Consider the following 17,007-nt stretch of genomic DNA (forward strand, 5'->3'; position numbering starts at 1 on the left):
CACGGATCTGACATCGAGGAGACTGAGTTTTGCAGATGATTTCTGATTTCTTGATCACCTTTCTTTTGTATAACATTGTTTCCCACACCATTTGTATTTAGAAGTATGGATTGGCAATAGGTTTATTAGCATAGGCCCTTTTATTTTGATAAGACACCACCAGAAGTGCGATATTATTAGTTGAGGGTCGTAGCTTACTCCCATTTTAAGATTTAGGATTAGATAGGCATTTTTCAAACCCAATTGAAGTTCGATAAACACCCTTGAACTGTGATCACTTGTGTCTGTCTTCACTGTTTGATACCATGCCTTCCTTACACATGGCAACACGGTCTCTGTGCCCCTTCTGAGTGTGTGGCTGCTCCAACTTCCTTTTTAATTGAGCCAAAGCTCGGCAGGATTCAGAATGCCTGCTCAGTTTCACAATGGAGATAGGAAAAAATGTTTGGTAAATAAATAGATATGTTTACAGCTACAGTAAATTCAGGGGTGAAATATCACTGGTCATGGGCACAAATAGGCATCCGGGACTCCCTTCCAGGCAGTAACTGGGATTTCAGAGGTTTTGTTACAATGTATTTCTCACCTTAATGTCCCTGTTTTTTTTTTCTTTGAATTTCAAGTGTTTTGCTATTCCATAGATTATTTCCGCACATGGCTAGTGGCCACGGCCAATGGCCGTGCCCACTGTATATTTTAGAACACTGCCAGACCACTAGCCATGGCCCCTGGGCACGGCCGACTGTCCATTTTAGAACACTACCAAACCACGTCCATGGCCGGTGGGCACGGCCACTCTATATTTTAAAACACTTGCAACCCCATTGTTCAAAGACGTTCATCAATCACAAACTGATTTTGACCTGTTTTGACTGTGCTATTAGTATGTATAAAAGATTGCAGGCTTTGAAAACTCGCAAGGTTTTAAGGCAATGCGCAGGGGAGATTAAATGATTTGCCATAGATCACGCACTTTGGTTAAGCAGCGTGCTACAAGCCCCTTGTTTTATGGCAGGTCTCTTGGTGACTGTTGTGATACATCACACAACCCCAACTAACTGCATTTAAGCATCATGAAAAAGGGAAAGAACTGACTTGCTGCAAGAATAACATATGCCCAGGTACTTTTACCCTCATGATGAAATCAAAAGGTGGCACCCATGAATATATGCACAGTAAGTGAACATATATCTTAAAGTCAAATATACAGATGTAGTTCAATTGACCTTCCTCTTAGAAGAATGTGCGCAAGGGGCGCTGTTGCGCGGCTGACCACGATGGCAGCCTCCTGAAACACTCCAGCGACGGCTTACTAATCTTCCAGAAAATCCTGGCTTCTGCTGCTTCGTTTACTCCCGGGGTCCGACTGCATGCTCCTCAGAATCATCCATGCAGGCGGTGGTGCAACGGCGACGCAAGAGGTGTCCTGGGTGGGGTGCTGTGTGGTGTGCTATGCGACGCAGAGTCTCCCACGAAGGGCTGCGTGAGTGGAGGAGGGGCCGGCCGCATTGCAGAGGTCTGAGCAGTGGGACCACAGCTGCGACACACTTGAACTGCCATCAAGAAATGGTGGACAATAGATGGCCCAGCCCTCTGCCCCTTTAAAAAGTGCTGGGGTGCCGTAGCGGAACCCTGGAGATCCAGCAAACCATGTCCCTGAGGGGAGCAGGGATCCCCTCCTAACAGAACAATGCCAGAGTGCTGATGGAGAGACTGGAGAGCGGCAGACTACGAACCGGGGGTTGACTGGAGAGGCGGGCCTCCCCATCCCGCTGCAAACAGCGTCGCAGAAGAGAAGGGACTGAGCGGCCCTGAGGCAGGGATACATTCGGCTGCAAACGTATATTGATCCTCATCACCAAGGCAGCCTAAGACGGCTGTTCTGCGGGGTCGGCCTGGGCTGGGAAAGTGAGGCACCCAGCAACAGCTGGAGCCCAGCCCCCCGCGAGACCCTGGAACAATTGCAGAGCTGCACGCTCAATAAATGTGCCCACGCTGACCACTGTACCTGGGCCCCCTGAGAGGAGAGAAAGAGCTCAGCGACGGAACACACGATAACGGGCAGTCCAGAAGCCAAATGATCCGTGACAGACCGTTGTAGCGGTCATGGGTAGTGGCCTACAGTTAGCTGAGCAGAGGGGAGAAGACTACTACACTGCTTCCGAACCTGCAGATGTAATAACCCCGGCACCTAGACCAGCAATAGCACGGTAGGGAGACCCCAAAAAATAAGATAACAGACCCATCTGCATCACCCTGGTCCACTACACCATTCACAGGGTGTGCGGGTCTGGGCAAGTCTCCCCTGAGGATATGTACACCCTGGGGCGCACATGAGGCATGCCCCACAGTGAAGCAGAACTCCTGCATCCATGAGGCGTAACCTTCTGGCGGGTTTGTTGACCCCCACCACACACGCCACTCTCTTGCCGGCAAGGTGCCCACAGCTCGCCCCAACCACATACTGCCCCTTGGGATTGCATTAATGAGCACATGGGGCTGAGCAACCATAACCTTCCATAAATAAAGAGCCCCAACACTCTTCTGGATGCCCCCAACCACGCGTGAGGCTTAAAGGAAGGCTACCAGGGGGGCGTGGAGCATGACCATAGCCCTATAACTGGACTGAAATCATTGAAGAGGCCGACGTGCGGGTCAGACAGCATCCCTAACCACTGAGCGGCACAACAAAACCATCCTCAAGGCGGCAAGGGTCAGACATAAAATAATAACCCAAGGGGAAATTCCCAGACAATCCAAGGGAACTGCATCTCAATACCCTGGACAGCATAAGCCTGCACGTTCGATGAGTCAGTTGGGTTATGGATATCACACACCTGCCCAGGAAGAGCAAGAAGATTGCAAACAGGCCTGAGCTACACAAAACCCGCCGAGAAGGGAACCGTGGCTCAGTGGAACTGACGGGCGACAAAGAGACCAACAGAAAACAATAGGACTCTGCAACTCCCAGACATAATCAGAACCAGAGCGCCCCAGATTAAGGACGACATTAACAGCAGCCAGCACCAACTACAAAGCCCGGGATCCGATTCTAGAATGGTCAACCCCAAAAAACAAGCTAAGATGTATCAATTTGCCCGAACCAAACAGTCGCAGCCAGCCACTGGCGCTGAAGGGTAGCACTGACAGCCTGGGGACAAAAATTGACGCTCTGACATGCAAAGTAGATGTCTCTGCAATACAAATCAGCAAACTCTGCGGGTGAATGTCCGAAGCTGAACAGAGAATTGGGGAGAACGAAGATAAGATAACCACATTACAACGTGAAGTAGCAGACCTGCAACAAACGGTCAAGAAGGTTGTGACCAAGAATGAGGACCTTGAGGGACGATCGAGGCAGAACAACATCTGTATCCTGGGGATTTCAGAAACAACGAGGATAGAAAACATGGAAACATTTGTGCAACGGCTACTAATGGATGTCCTCGACAACCCCCCTTTATCTAATATGTATATGGTGGAACGCGCCCACAGATCGTTAGCTGCATGCCCCCCCCCCCAGGGGCACCCAAGCGGTCCATCATAGCTAGGATCTTCTGCTACAGAGACTACTATGTATCGCAAGGGAGAAGAAAGAATTGAACTGGGGGCTCTACATGATCAGGCTGCTCCCAGACTTTAGCCCCATGGTACAGGAGCAACGTAAGACATTCCAAGCTGTTAAAAAAACCTTACGGAAGAAGAATGTTAAATACTCGATGATGTACCCGGCTAAACTACAGATTCAGCACAATGGCACAACAATAGTTTTCACTACCCTGAGGTCAGCTGAACGATTTGCTTAGAATATTCCGGACACTGGAGGATCACCAGGACATGCATCATGACACCACCATTTCACAACAACAGTGAATCAGTAAACAATTGATGGGCCCCATAGCGTGGCCTCCCCGGGTACTGGCGAAGGGCAGGGTCCTCCTAATAACGGTTGTTGCCACATGGAGGGTAAACGCAGCCCTCAGTGCCCCAGTTTCCGCTTAATAGCGGAGAAGTTGACTTATGTTATTATCGGGGTGTTACACGGGGGGCGGGGTGGGAGCCAGTAGGTTGCAGTTTGTGGCGTGTGTGGGAGGGGAGGGGGAACGAGTTTATTAGGTAAATCACAAAGGACAGTTGTTAAGAGTTTTAAAGGGTGCCACCCGAAGACACAGACACTCACAACAAGATACAAGGTGTTACATATGTGCAGCACTGCTACGTTGAAAGTAACTGTATAAATCCAGAAGGTGACCGGTACATGGTTGGGAGAGGAGGTAGCCCCTTATTAATAATGTCCAGGAATGTAAGAGGTCTTACGGGTCAGAAAAAGATCTGATTAATCGCAAACTATTGCAAAAATCATAACGTAATCATCCTATGCATACAGGAGACTCACCTAGCCCGGGACACACCCATTCCCCGCATGCCGGGGTAGGGTATTCATAGATACAGCTCCTCACACACTACCCACTCATGAGGGGTCGCAATCTACATACACAACTCCATGGACTTCAGGCTGCATAAACAGATAGAAGACGAGGAAGGGAGATACATAATCCTAGCAGGGGAGATCCGAGGGCTGAAACTTATATTGATCAATATATATGCACCGAATACGGACTCTCTGGACTTCTTTCACAAATGCGCCAAACACATACAGTCCTTCCCGGGGCATGATACCATCTGGGTTGGGGATTTCAATATGGCCCTCACATTGGAATACGACAGTTCCTCCACAACGCAGCATGATATAACCCGCGCTGCGCAAGCATGTTCAGTCATAGCACTACACCACGACTTACACGACATATGGAGAGAAGAGCATACGAATAAGAGAGAATACACTTACTACACCAGCGTTCATGGGAGCTTGTCCCGAATAGATTGCATAATGGCCACCTCCACCCTAGCGAGAAGTGTATCAGAGGTAACAATACTGTCCCACACTCTATCCGATCACTCCCCGTCATGGCACGAATAATTCCCCCACAGATCCCCCCAAACGGGCTCGATGGAGGTTTAGAGCCACTGCCCTAGAAGATGGGGAATTTCAGGAGGAAATACTACAAGATATTCACACATATTTTGAAGCTAACATCGACTCAGGCCCAGACCCAGACATTGGCTGGGAGGCCTTCAAAATATACATGAGTAGCTGTTGCATCTCTAAAGAGGGAGGGGTACTGAAAGCTCTGAGGGGGACCATGCGTAAACTAGAGGGGTCCATAAGGATCCTAGAGAATCAACAAGGCATTCAAGACTCAGACAAAACTAGAGAGTCCCTGAGGAAACAGGGAGAAGAACTCCGGCAAGTGACGGATAGAGAAGATAAGTTCAAGGGGGACCTGATTGCCGCCGTCAGGTATGGGGAGGGGGACTGACCAAGTAGGACACTTGCATGGGCCATAAACCAAGAAAAGCCATTAACACCCATTATGGCAATAGAGGATCCCATGGGCCAATTAATATGAGACCTGGCCGGCATTAATTTGGTATTCAGGGGGTACTACGAGCAGCTATACTCCTCCCACACCACGGCCGGGCACGACGCCCTGATGAGATACTTAGATGAGGTGGCCCTGGGGTGGCTCGATCCAGAGCTAGGAGGGGAACTGAATAGATCAATAACAGAAGCGGAGATCCATAAGGTGATACTGGCCCTCTCAAATGGTAAAGCGCTTGGAAATGACGGCTTAACAGCCAAATTCTATAAGGCATATGTTGATACCCTACTCCCCAGCCTACGGGATATGTATGCAAACGCACTTGCGACGGGCATCCTCCCAGAGTCCACGAGAACGGCGCTGATCATGGTACTACTTAACGCCGAGAAAGACCCACAGAAATGTACTTCATATAAAACGCTGTCACTGCTTAACATTGGCAGTAAGATTCACACGAAAATATTAGCAGAGAGACTGCTCCCACATATGGAGGCACTAGTCCACCCCCCCGACCAGGCCGGGTTCATCCCTAACCGATCCACACAACACAACCTGATGAGAGTGTTTGAACTTATGCATAACGTGGACCCGGAGATACCCATAGCGATACCAGCCCTAGACCCCGAGAAGGCTTTTGACTCCGTTAAGTGTCCATTTCTCTTCGAAGTGCTGCGGCGCTCGGCCCTTCGACTGAAATGTATACAGTGGATTAAACTGCTGTACACTGCCCGAGGGCGGCAGTATACATGAACGGGACAACCTCAGAGTACATCTACCTGGCAAGGGGGATGCGCCAGGGCTGCCTCTTCTCCCCTATCTTGTTCGCCCTGGTAATGGAGCCATTGGCATGCCACATCAGGGAATTGCATGCTCACCGGGGGGTGCGTCTACCGAAACAACTTAATGTTATATCCCTATACGCGGATCATATTCTGCTTTATGTGAAACACCCGAGACAAAATCTCCCTCCTCTGATGCTGGAAATTGGTAAATTTGAGGAACTCTCTGGGCTCAGAATTCACTGGAGTAGATCCGAAATTCTACCGCTGACTCCGTCCGTACACCAAGAAGACGTAGGCCAGGAATTCAGATGCTGTCCTCAGGGAATACGATACCTGGGGTTAAGGGTGACTACCGATGTGGGGAGTCTCTACACCAGCAACTACAAAAAGACATTGGATCTGCTGGAACATAAGGTGGAATCATGGATACATCTACCCATGTCCCAGACGTCACGAATCTCACTAGCTAAAATGGTCATACTCCCCAAACTATTATATATCTTTAACAATGTACCCATCTGGCCCCCTCAATGCTTCTGGGCTCGGATAAAAAGCTTAATGATAAGGTTGGCATGGGCGGGGAAACACGCAAGGATATCCTATAACACCCTGATGCTGCCATTTGAGTTGGGCGGCTTAGAATATCCATATATTTACCTATACTACTTAACAGCACAGTTGCAATACATAGCAGGGTGGGGACCCCTCACCCGGGATCACCCGCACTCAATATTGGCCAAAGAGACAACAATCCCTGATGACATACTGGGGAGACTGTGGGGTACATGAATACAGATACCACGGAAAGAGGTCCAACCCACATTGGTGACATGTAAAGCCTGGGACCGAATAGCTCAATTGACGGGCGCGACGAAAAACTACTCCCCAGACTTACCGGTGTACAACATACATGGCATACCACTCACATATGAGAGCTCATTCCAAGTCCTATTCCAGAAACTTGGGGTGCGAACACTCAGAGATCTAGTAAAGGACGAGAGCTTTATATCTTGGGAGACACTTAAGACTAGAGGGGACTGGACAGCGGTGACGCTGTTTATGTACTACAGGATTAGGGAAACACTCCGGACCACATGGCCGGAATTTCCTAGCGCGCCAGAGTCCCACCCGGTTCTGCAATTCGCGATTAAGCCATTATCGTCTCAGAAATTGGTATCCTCACTTTACAAACTAGCTAGGAGTAAAAGGCTGGCCCCAGACCCGAGGTCCAGGACCACCTGGGAGGGTGATCTGGGGGAGGGGATAAGCGACAAACATTGGAAACTCATATGCTCGCAAACGTGCAAGCTGTCTATGAATAATAGATTTAGGCTGATACACTGCAAATTCCTTCACCAGGTTTATTACTCATCAGAAAAACTACATAGAATTTATCCTGACAAACCGTCTGAGTGCAAGAGATGCAAGGTGGAAAATGCCAACTTCTATCATGTAGCCTGGTCCTGCCAACGAATATGACCCTTTTGGGGGGGTGGAGGAAGCAATGCCAGAAATGCTAGTAACCAAGTGGGATTTCACACCCGCAGTTAGGCCTTTAGTGCTGATTGCGGGGGGCTCCCGAGTGGCATCAGTAACGGCCTGGTACCTTACAGGAAAAGCACTGCACCAGTGTTAGTGATGGGTGGAACATATGCACATGTGTGAACTGAGTCCAAAACGCACTGTACCAATCAGTAGAACCTGTGTATCAGAAAGTGACTTTAAGAATCTCTTTGTAAGAGGAGTGTGGCGGGGGGGAGGGAGCGGGGACCTTGGGTAAGATAAGAAGTTGATGTTAATGTAATTGTTTGTTATGAATAAGAAAATGACAATAAAAATAAGTTGAGGAAGAAAGTGCACAAGACAAAATAGCATTGGACTTTAAAAAGAAAAGTAATGAACACCAGAAAAATTACCCGAGATAGGAAATGTTCCAATAAATAGGCTGGCAAAGTATAAAAGGTTTTCACCTTTTAAACCCAGCATCTGCAGTGAAATATTCCCTCAAAAACCAAATCCCAATACGAAACAAGTACTTGTGGTCTTGTGGGTAAGCATCTGCACTGGGGACATGACAATCTGAGTAAAATCCTGGTAGCCAAATACTTGAGCAAGCTTGTGAACATCAAAAAATACCAAAGGGTTGTGCCGTCCTCTGAAAAAAAGTTATGCTGTCCACCCACATGTGTCCTTTACTTGTCCCCGGAAAAGTAGCCACGGTCAAGGGAGAATAACTGCACTAGTGTCCAGGATTGCAAAATCTCTTGCCACATATTTCCCCTCATTACCCCATGTCTGGCTTTCAACAATCCTCTGCTTTATAAAGATACCTTGAAAAGTACACATACCAGAGTTTCACTCAAATATAAATGTCCTTATAGAACTATGTCAGTCAGAAAGTGTACAATTGTGGCATTATTCCTCCCATCTTGATTGGGAGACTACAAATACCAGAATGCAATTCTGCAAAAGGCAAATAAAGTGTGTGAGTGCAATACTTTCAAGGACTGACAGTAGCACAGTTTCAAAATAATAATGCGGATGCCATGTGTTTTCTTAGTGTGTTATGAGATATTTAAAACAAAGAAAACACACAGCATCAGGGACTGTGGACTGTCTCCCATCTATGCAGTAACCGGGATGATCCTGTTTAGCTTCAAAGTGAGGAAGGGGCCCGCCCCCGCCCCCGCCCCCTCAGGCCATGTTGCTCTAACTGTTCTTGTAACTTGGGCTCACTTATAAGGCAACATGGCCTGAGGGCGCAGGGCCCTTCCTTGCTTTAAAGCTAAGCAGGGCCGGTCCTGGTTACTGCAATGTTGCCATGCACTAAAACACGTGGATTCGAATATTAGAAATTCATCTGTGTTGATCTGCAAAGTGGAATGACAAATGCAAGCAAGGAATCATGCTGTGGGTTATGATATGCGAAAGTAACAAACTTGCGGAAACAAACATACTTTTGCGCACAATAGGGGGTGATAATCTGCTGCATTTCAAAAGAAAAGGAACCCTCCATGCAAATGCTTGAGGTCCCAGGTTATAAGGCTGTGGAAACCTGTTAACATTTGGAGCTTTACTTGAGGGAATGGCGCCTTGCCCCCCCCCCCCTCCAGTCTGATGCACATCAGGTGAGAATGGCAGGAGGGCCAGGCCCGCAGGCTGAAAGATATCAGCAAATGTATGGGAAGCAGCAGGGAGAAAGTACTGCTGCTCCAGGTTCCCTCAGGGGACCGGCCAGCAAAACAATTCCCACGCCAAAGCAGGGCCCCACTTAAACCGACAGGCCAGGTGCAAACTGTCCCTCTTGATGGCCCTTGGTGGACAGCACAAACCTGACTGTACATACATTATATAAAGGTTGCGGGGTACATGTGTGTGTGCGTTTTTATGTTGGTGAGGTAGGAAGCTAGCGGTGTGTGTGTGCGATATTGGTGAGGTAGGGTGGAAGCAGGGTGTGTGTGCATGTGTTTGATATTGGTGAGGTAGGGCGGTAGCAGAGTGTGTGTGCATGTGTTTTATATTGGTGAGGTAGGGTGGTAGCAGGGTGTGTGTGCATGTGTTTGATATTGGTGAGGTAGGGGGGTAGCAGGGTGTGTGTGCCTGTGTTTGATATTGTTGAGTTATGGTGGTAGCAGGGTATGTGTGCATATGTTTGACATTGGTCCGGTAGGGTGGTAGCAGGGTGTGTGTGCATGTGTTTGATATTGATGAGGTCGGTGGTTGCAGGGTGTGTGCATGTGTTTGATATTGGTGAGGTATGGTGGTAGCAGGGTATGTGTGCATGTGTTTGATATTGGTGAGGTAGGGTGGTAGCAGGGTGTGTGTGTGTATGTGTTTGATATTGGTGAGGTAGGGTGGTAGCAGGGTGTGTGTGCATGTGTTTGATATTGGTGAGGTCGGGTGGTAGCAGGGTGTGTGCATGTGTTTGATATTGGTGAGGTATGGTGGTAGCAGGGTGTGTGTGCATGTGTTTGATATTGGTGAGGTAGGGTGGTAGCAGGGTGTGTGTGCATGTGTTTGATATTGGTGAGGTAGGTAGGGAGCAGGTGACAGGTGGCTTTGAAGGCCAAAACTGGTTCCATCATAAAGTGATTCTAGCTAGCAACTCCATGCACCACCAGCCATCCGCAGGGTGGGTATCAATGGATGTCATATTCACCCTAAACACATTAATCTGGTTACCCTGTAATGGGGAAAGGCGATAGAAGGGCACCAAAATGTTCCTTAGCCTGAGTCAGCATTAGTTTGGAATTACAGAAGGGCATTTGAGGAGTGCCTGGATCTGTGCCGAGTGCCCAGTCAGACAAAGAAAGAGGGGGGGATTTGCCCCATGAGCAGAAAAGGAGGGGACAAAAGACCAAAATAACACCGTAGATCCCTTACTGCTATGTATCAAAATCAACATGATTAAATTGTTCAAAAAAGTACCAAACTCTGGTATCATGCATTTTTATGAAATTCTCTGAAAACAAAAAGGGCAAATTTCTAGAAAGTTATTTGAAAAGTTTATTATTTAGACAAAGAAAATCCTGATGAGCATAAAGGTTGTAATAACAAAGAAGTATAACAGAAATTGTTAAAACACTCACAGTTGTAATTCACAATTTTGTTTAAAGAACAGAAAACAATCAATTATTCTTTTTTTGAGAAGCAGAAAAAAATATTTTTTAAAATAGGTTCTTCTTTGTTGTAAAGTCACAAAGAAGAAGTAAAAAAGGAATGGAGTACTAGTGGAGAGAAGATATATGGACGGTTCTTAAGGTAAACAGTTCTTCCTTCTCTACACAGAACAACCGTATCCTCTCAAACTCTAACTCCAATATTCCTAATGACAGGTCCACTAGTACTCCATTCCTTTTTTACTTCTTCTTTGTGACTTTACAACAAAGAAGAACCTATTTTAAAAAATATTTTTTTCTGCTTCTCAAAAAAAGAATAATTGATTGTTTTCTGTTCTTTAAACAAAATTGTGAATTACAACTGTGAGTGTTTTAACAATTTCTGTTATACTTCTTTGTTATTACAACCTTTATGCTCATCAGGATTTTCTTTGTCTAAATAATAAACTTTTCAAATAACTTTCTAGAAATTTGCCCTTTTTGTTTTCAGAGAATTTCATAAAAATGCATGATACCAGAGTTTGGTACTTTTTTGAACAATTTAATCATGTTGATTTTGATACATAGCAGTAAGGGATCTACGGTGTTATTTGAGTGCCCAGTCAGAGCCAGCCTGTCCTGTCTGATGGTGATAGTGGGAACTGGGGCTGGATCGGGACAGGCTACAGAGTGCGCTTGCTGATGTTGACCGCTTTGTCTGGGGTGGCGGGGCGGGGTGAAAAAAGATGGGAAGAGGTGGTTGATGTGTGTGGTAGATCCCTACTGAGTAGTTGATTTCAGTTTTTACAGAGTTTAGCTTACAAGAGCGGAGGACTATCCAGTGTCTGGTGATTGCAGGGCAGTGCAAGGTTCAGTGCTGGAGCAATGGCACAGCAGGCTAATCAGCTACCAACTCTTTCTCAAAATCCACACCCGGTATGATGATTATTAAAAGGCTGTAAGCCTTGAGGAAGCGCCCTTCTGCGCGAAACACGCGTTGGCTGATTGAAATGTGACCAAAACTCCACTGTGACTAAAATGTACTTTGGATAAGTGACCATTTTTCATGGCTTAATTCCATGAACCAATGTAGGTGTGCACCTGAATCACAAAGGCTGGGTTCTCTTTGTCACAACAGACCATGATTTTGCCTTCAGGTAAGAGGTGTAGAAGAGAGTAACGACAGCGACTAAGTGTTACAAGAACCAAAAAAGAGGACATTCTATCGTTGCCATGGGGATCTCCCACTAGAATGGTTTTTACTGAAGAGTTAGTGATATTATACAACCTGGGAGAGAGCTGTACCAGTTATGTCTTGGAAACTGAGACTAAGGCTCAGACTGCCCTATAGGGCACTAGTGCAGTGCCTGAACAAAAAACGCAAAATGCCAGTGTGACCCAGTTTTTTGGGACAAAGTGGGGCACTTTTGTGGGCCGGTTTGATAAGTTACTTCACCATACGGCTAGTGGTTTTCACCAATGTTACTGAATAAATATCAAAAATGTGGGTGGTACTCAAACAGTCTGCCACAAACAGGGTAATTCATAGAAATTTGCACAAAAGTGGCGCACGCGGCTGGCGCACAGCGTGCCCGTGCGAATGTCTGCGCCAGCCGCGTGCGCTAAAATCGATTTCCGTGCACAGCGTATTCATGGATTTTCGCATCCAAAACCAGCCGTGGCGCAGGGACCCTGCAGCAGCGCCAGTTACGCCCCCAAGAACGCCCTCGCGCAAGGAAAAGCCTTCAAAATCCCCAAATAATCGCAAAGGGCTGCGCTAACCCTGGACCAGTTCACAGGGCTGGCAAACAGCAAACGCCAAGCGGGGAACGTGTATTTCAGTGGTTGCGGGAAGTTCCACACGCGATTGTCCTGTGTACGTGTGCATCAGGGGTGCGTGGGAAGTAACACACGCAAAAGCAGCAGGGTACGTGTATTTCAGGGGTGCGCGGGAAGTATCACACGCAAAAGCAGCAGGGTACGTGTATCTCAGAGGTGCGCGGGAAGTATCACACGCGATTCCATCAGGGTACGTGTATTCCAGGAGTGCGCGGGAAGTAGCACACGCAAAAACAGCAGGCTACGTGTATTTCAGGGGTGCGTGGGAAGTATCACACGCAAAAGCAGCAGGGTACGTGTATTTCAGGGGTGCGCGGGAAGTATCACACGCAAAATCAGCAGGGTACGTGTATTTCAGGGGTGCGCGGGAAGTATCACACGCGATTCCATCAGGGTACGTGTATTACAGGGGTGCGCGGGGAGCACCACACGTGAATTGCACGTGTGGGTCCTCCCAGGTGTTCCCTCTACACCCTCCACGGCCCCTGCAGGTGGCCCACACCACAGGGGCCTACCCTGCACATGTCCTGCAGGCACCCCATCCACCATGGCCATGCCCCCCAGCCAACCCACATGTCACCTTGCACTACTGCCCACCAACGCATGTCCCCCTGCACCCGCAGCCACCAGGGGCAGCCTCCACCAGGCCCCCACACATGTCTCCCATCACCCCCACCCTCCAGCCACCAGGGGCAGCCACCAACAGGCCCCACTCATGTCTCCCATCACCCCCACCCCCCAGCCACCAGGGGCAGCCTCCACCAGGCCCCCACTCATGTCCAACTCATGTCTCCCTGCACCCCCACCCCCCAGCCACCAGGGGCAGCCTCCACCAGGCCCCCACCCATGTCTACCACCACCCCCACCCCCCAGCAGTGCAAGGGCAGCCTCTACCAGGCCCCCACTCATGTCTCCCACCACCCCCACCCCCAGCAGTGCAGGGGAAGCCTCCACCAGGCCCCCACTCATGTCTCCCTGCACCCCCACCCCCCAGCCACCAGGGGCAGCCTCCACCAGGACCCCATCCATGTCTACCACCACCCCCACCCCCAGCAGTGCTGGGGCAGCCTCCACCAGGCCCCCACCATGTCTCCCACCACCCCCACCCCCCAGCAGTGCAGGGGCAGCCTCCACCAGGCCCCCACTCATGTCTCCCTGCACCCCCAGCCACCAGGGGCAGCCTGCACCAGGCCCCCACCCATGTCTACCACCACCCCACCCCCCAGCAGTGCAGGGGCAGCCTCCACCAGGCCCCCACTCATGTCTCCCACCACCCCCACCCCCAGCCACCAGGGGCAGCCTCCACCAGGCCCCCACTCATGTCCCCTATGACCCCCACCCCCCAGCAGTGCAGGGGCAGCCTCCACCAGGCCCCCACTCATGTCTCCCACCACCCCACCCCCCACCCACCAGGGGCAGCCTCCACCAGGCCCCCACTCATGACCCCTATCACCCCCACCCCCCAGCAGTGCAGGGGCAGCCTCCACCAGGCCCCCACGCATGTCACCCACCACCCCCACCCCCCAGCCACCAGGGGCAGCCTCCACCAGGCCCCGACTCATGTCCCCTATCACCCCCAGCCACCAGGGGCAGCCTCCACCAGGCCCCCACTCATGTCCCCTATGACCTCCACCCCCCAGCAGTGCAGGGGCAGCCTCCACCAGGCCCACACTCATGTCTCCCACCACCCCCACCCCCCAGCAGTGCAGGGGCAGCCTCCACCAGGCCCCCACTCATGTCTCCCACCACCCCACCCCCCAGCCATCAGGGGCAGCCTCCACCAGGCCCCCACCCATGTCTACCACCACCCCCACCCCCAGCAGTGCAGGGGCAGCCTCCACCAGGCCCCCACTCATGTCTCCCACCACCCCCACCCCCCAGCCACCAGGGGCAGCCTCCACCAGGCCCCCACTCATGACCCCTATCACCCCACCCCCCAGGGGCAGCCTCCACCAGGCCCCCACTCATGTCCACTATCACCCCCACCCCCCAGCAGTGCAGGGGCAGCCTCCACCAGGCCCCCACTCATGTCTCCCACCACCCCCACCCCCCACCCACCAGAGGCAGCCTCCACCAGGCCCACACTCATGTCTCCCACCACCTCCACCCTCCAGCAGTGCAGGGGCAGCCTCCACCAGGACCCGCTTATGTCTCCCACCACCCCCACCCCTCAGCCATCAGGGGCAGCCTCCACCAGGCCCCCACCCATGTCTACCACTACCCCACCCCCCAGCAGTGCAGGGGCAGCCTCCACCAGGCCCCCACTCATGTCTCCCACCACCCCCACCCCCCAGCCACCAGGGGCAGCCTCCATCAGGCCCCCACTCATGTCTCCCACCCCCCCAACCCCCGGCCACCAGGGGCAGCCTCCACCAGGCCCCCACTCATGTCCCCTATCACCTCCACCCCCCAGCCACCACAGGCAGCCTCCACCAGGCCCCCACTCATGTCCACTATCACCCCCACCCCCGAGCCACCAGGGGCAGCCTCCACCAGGCCCCCACTCATGTCCCCTATCACCCCCACCCCCAGCAGTGCAGGGGCAGCCTCCACCAGGCCCCCACCCCTGTCTACCACCACCCCACCCCCCAGCAGTGCAGGGGCAGCCTCCACCAGGCCCCCACCCATGTCTACCACCACCCAACCCCCCAGCAGTGCAGGGGCAGCCTCCACCAGGCCCCCACTCATGTCTCCCACCACCCCCACCCCCCAGGAGTGCAGGGGCAGCCTCCACCAGGCCCCCACTCATGTCTCCCACCACCCCCACCCCCAGCAGTGCAGGGGCAGCCTCCACCAGGCCCCCACTGATGTCTCCCACCACCCCACCCCCCAGCAGTGCAGGGGCAGCCTCCACCAGGCCCCCACTCATGTCTCCCACCACCCCCACCCCCCAGCAGTGCAGGGGCAGCCTCCACCAGGCCCCCACTCATGTCCCCTATCACTCCCACCCCCAGCCACCAGGGGCAGCCTCCACCAGGCCCCCACTCATGTCCCCTATCACCCCCACCCCCCAGCAGTGCAGGGGCAGCCTCCACCAGGACCCCACCCATGTCTACCACCACCCCCACCCCCCAGCAGTGCAAGGGCAGCCTCCACCAGGCCCCCACTCATGTCTCCCACCACTCCCACCCCCAGCAGTGCAGGGGCAGCCTCCACCAGGCCCCCACTCATGTCTCCCACCACCCCCACCCTCCAGCAGTGCAGGGGCAGCCTCCACCAGGCCCCCACTCATGTCTCCCACCACCCCCACACCCCCGCAGTGCAGGGGCAGCCTCCACCAGGCCCCCACTCATGTCTCCCACCACCCCCACCCCCCAGCAGTGCAGGGGCAGCCTACACCAGGCCCCCACTCATGTCTCCCTGCACCCCCAGCCACCAGGGGCAGCCTCCACCAGGCCCCCACCCATGTCTACCACCACCCCCACCCCCCAGCAGTGCAGGGGCAGCCTCCACCAGGCCCCCACTCATGTCTCCCACCACCCCTACCCCCCACCCATCAGGGGAAGCCTCCACCAGGCCCACACTCATGTCTCCCACCACCCCCACCCCCCAGCAGTGCAGGGGCAGCCTCCACCAGGCCCCCACTCATGTCTCCCACCACCCCACCCCCCAGGCACCAGGGGCAGCCTCCACCAGGCCCCCACTCATGTCTCCCGCCCCCCCACCCCCAAGCCACCAGGGGCAGCCTCCGCCAGGCCCCCACTCATGTCCCCTATCACTCCCACCCCCCAGCCACCAGGGGCAGCCTCCACCAGGCCCCCACTCATGTCCCCTATCACCCCCACCCCCGAGCCACCAGGGGCAGCCTCCACCAGGCCCCCACCCCTGTCTACCACCACCCCCACCCCCCAGCAGTGCAGGGGCAGCCTCCACCAGGCCCCCACCCCTGTCTACCACCCCCCCCAGCAGTGCAGGGGCAGCCTCCACCAGGCCCCCACCCATGTCTACCACCACCCAACCCCCCAGCAGTGCAGTGGCAGCCTCCACCAGGCCCCCACTCATGTCTCCCACCACCCCCACCGCCCAGCAGTGCAGGGGCAGCCTCCACCAGGCCCCCACTCATGTCTCCCACCACCCCCACCCCCCAGCAGTGCAGGGGCAGCCTCCACCAGGTCCCCACTCATGTCTCCCACCACCCCACCCCCCAGCCACCAGGGGCAGCCTCCACCAGGCCCCCACTCATGTCTACCACCACCCCCACCCCCCAGCAGTGCAGGGGCAGCCTCCACCAGGCCCCCACTCATGTCTCCCAGCCAACATGTCACCACAATGTAGATGCCTGGCCCTTATGGTCAGCCTCCAAATGGCAAACACCCATCCGAGTATTGCATCCACCCACTTAGA

Source organism: Ambystoma mexicanum, chromosome 10 (assembly GCF_040938575.1).
Source record: "Ambystoma mexicanum isolate Mex_15411 chromosome 10, UKY_AmexF1_1, whole genome shotgun sequence".
Lineage (NCBI taxonomy): Eukaryota > Metazoa > Chordata > Amphibia > Caudata > Ambystomatidae > Ambystoma > Ambystoma mexicanum.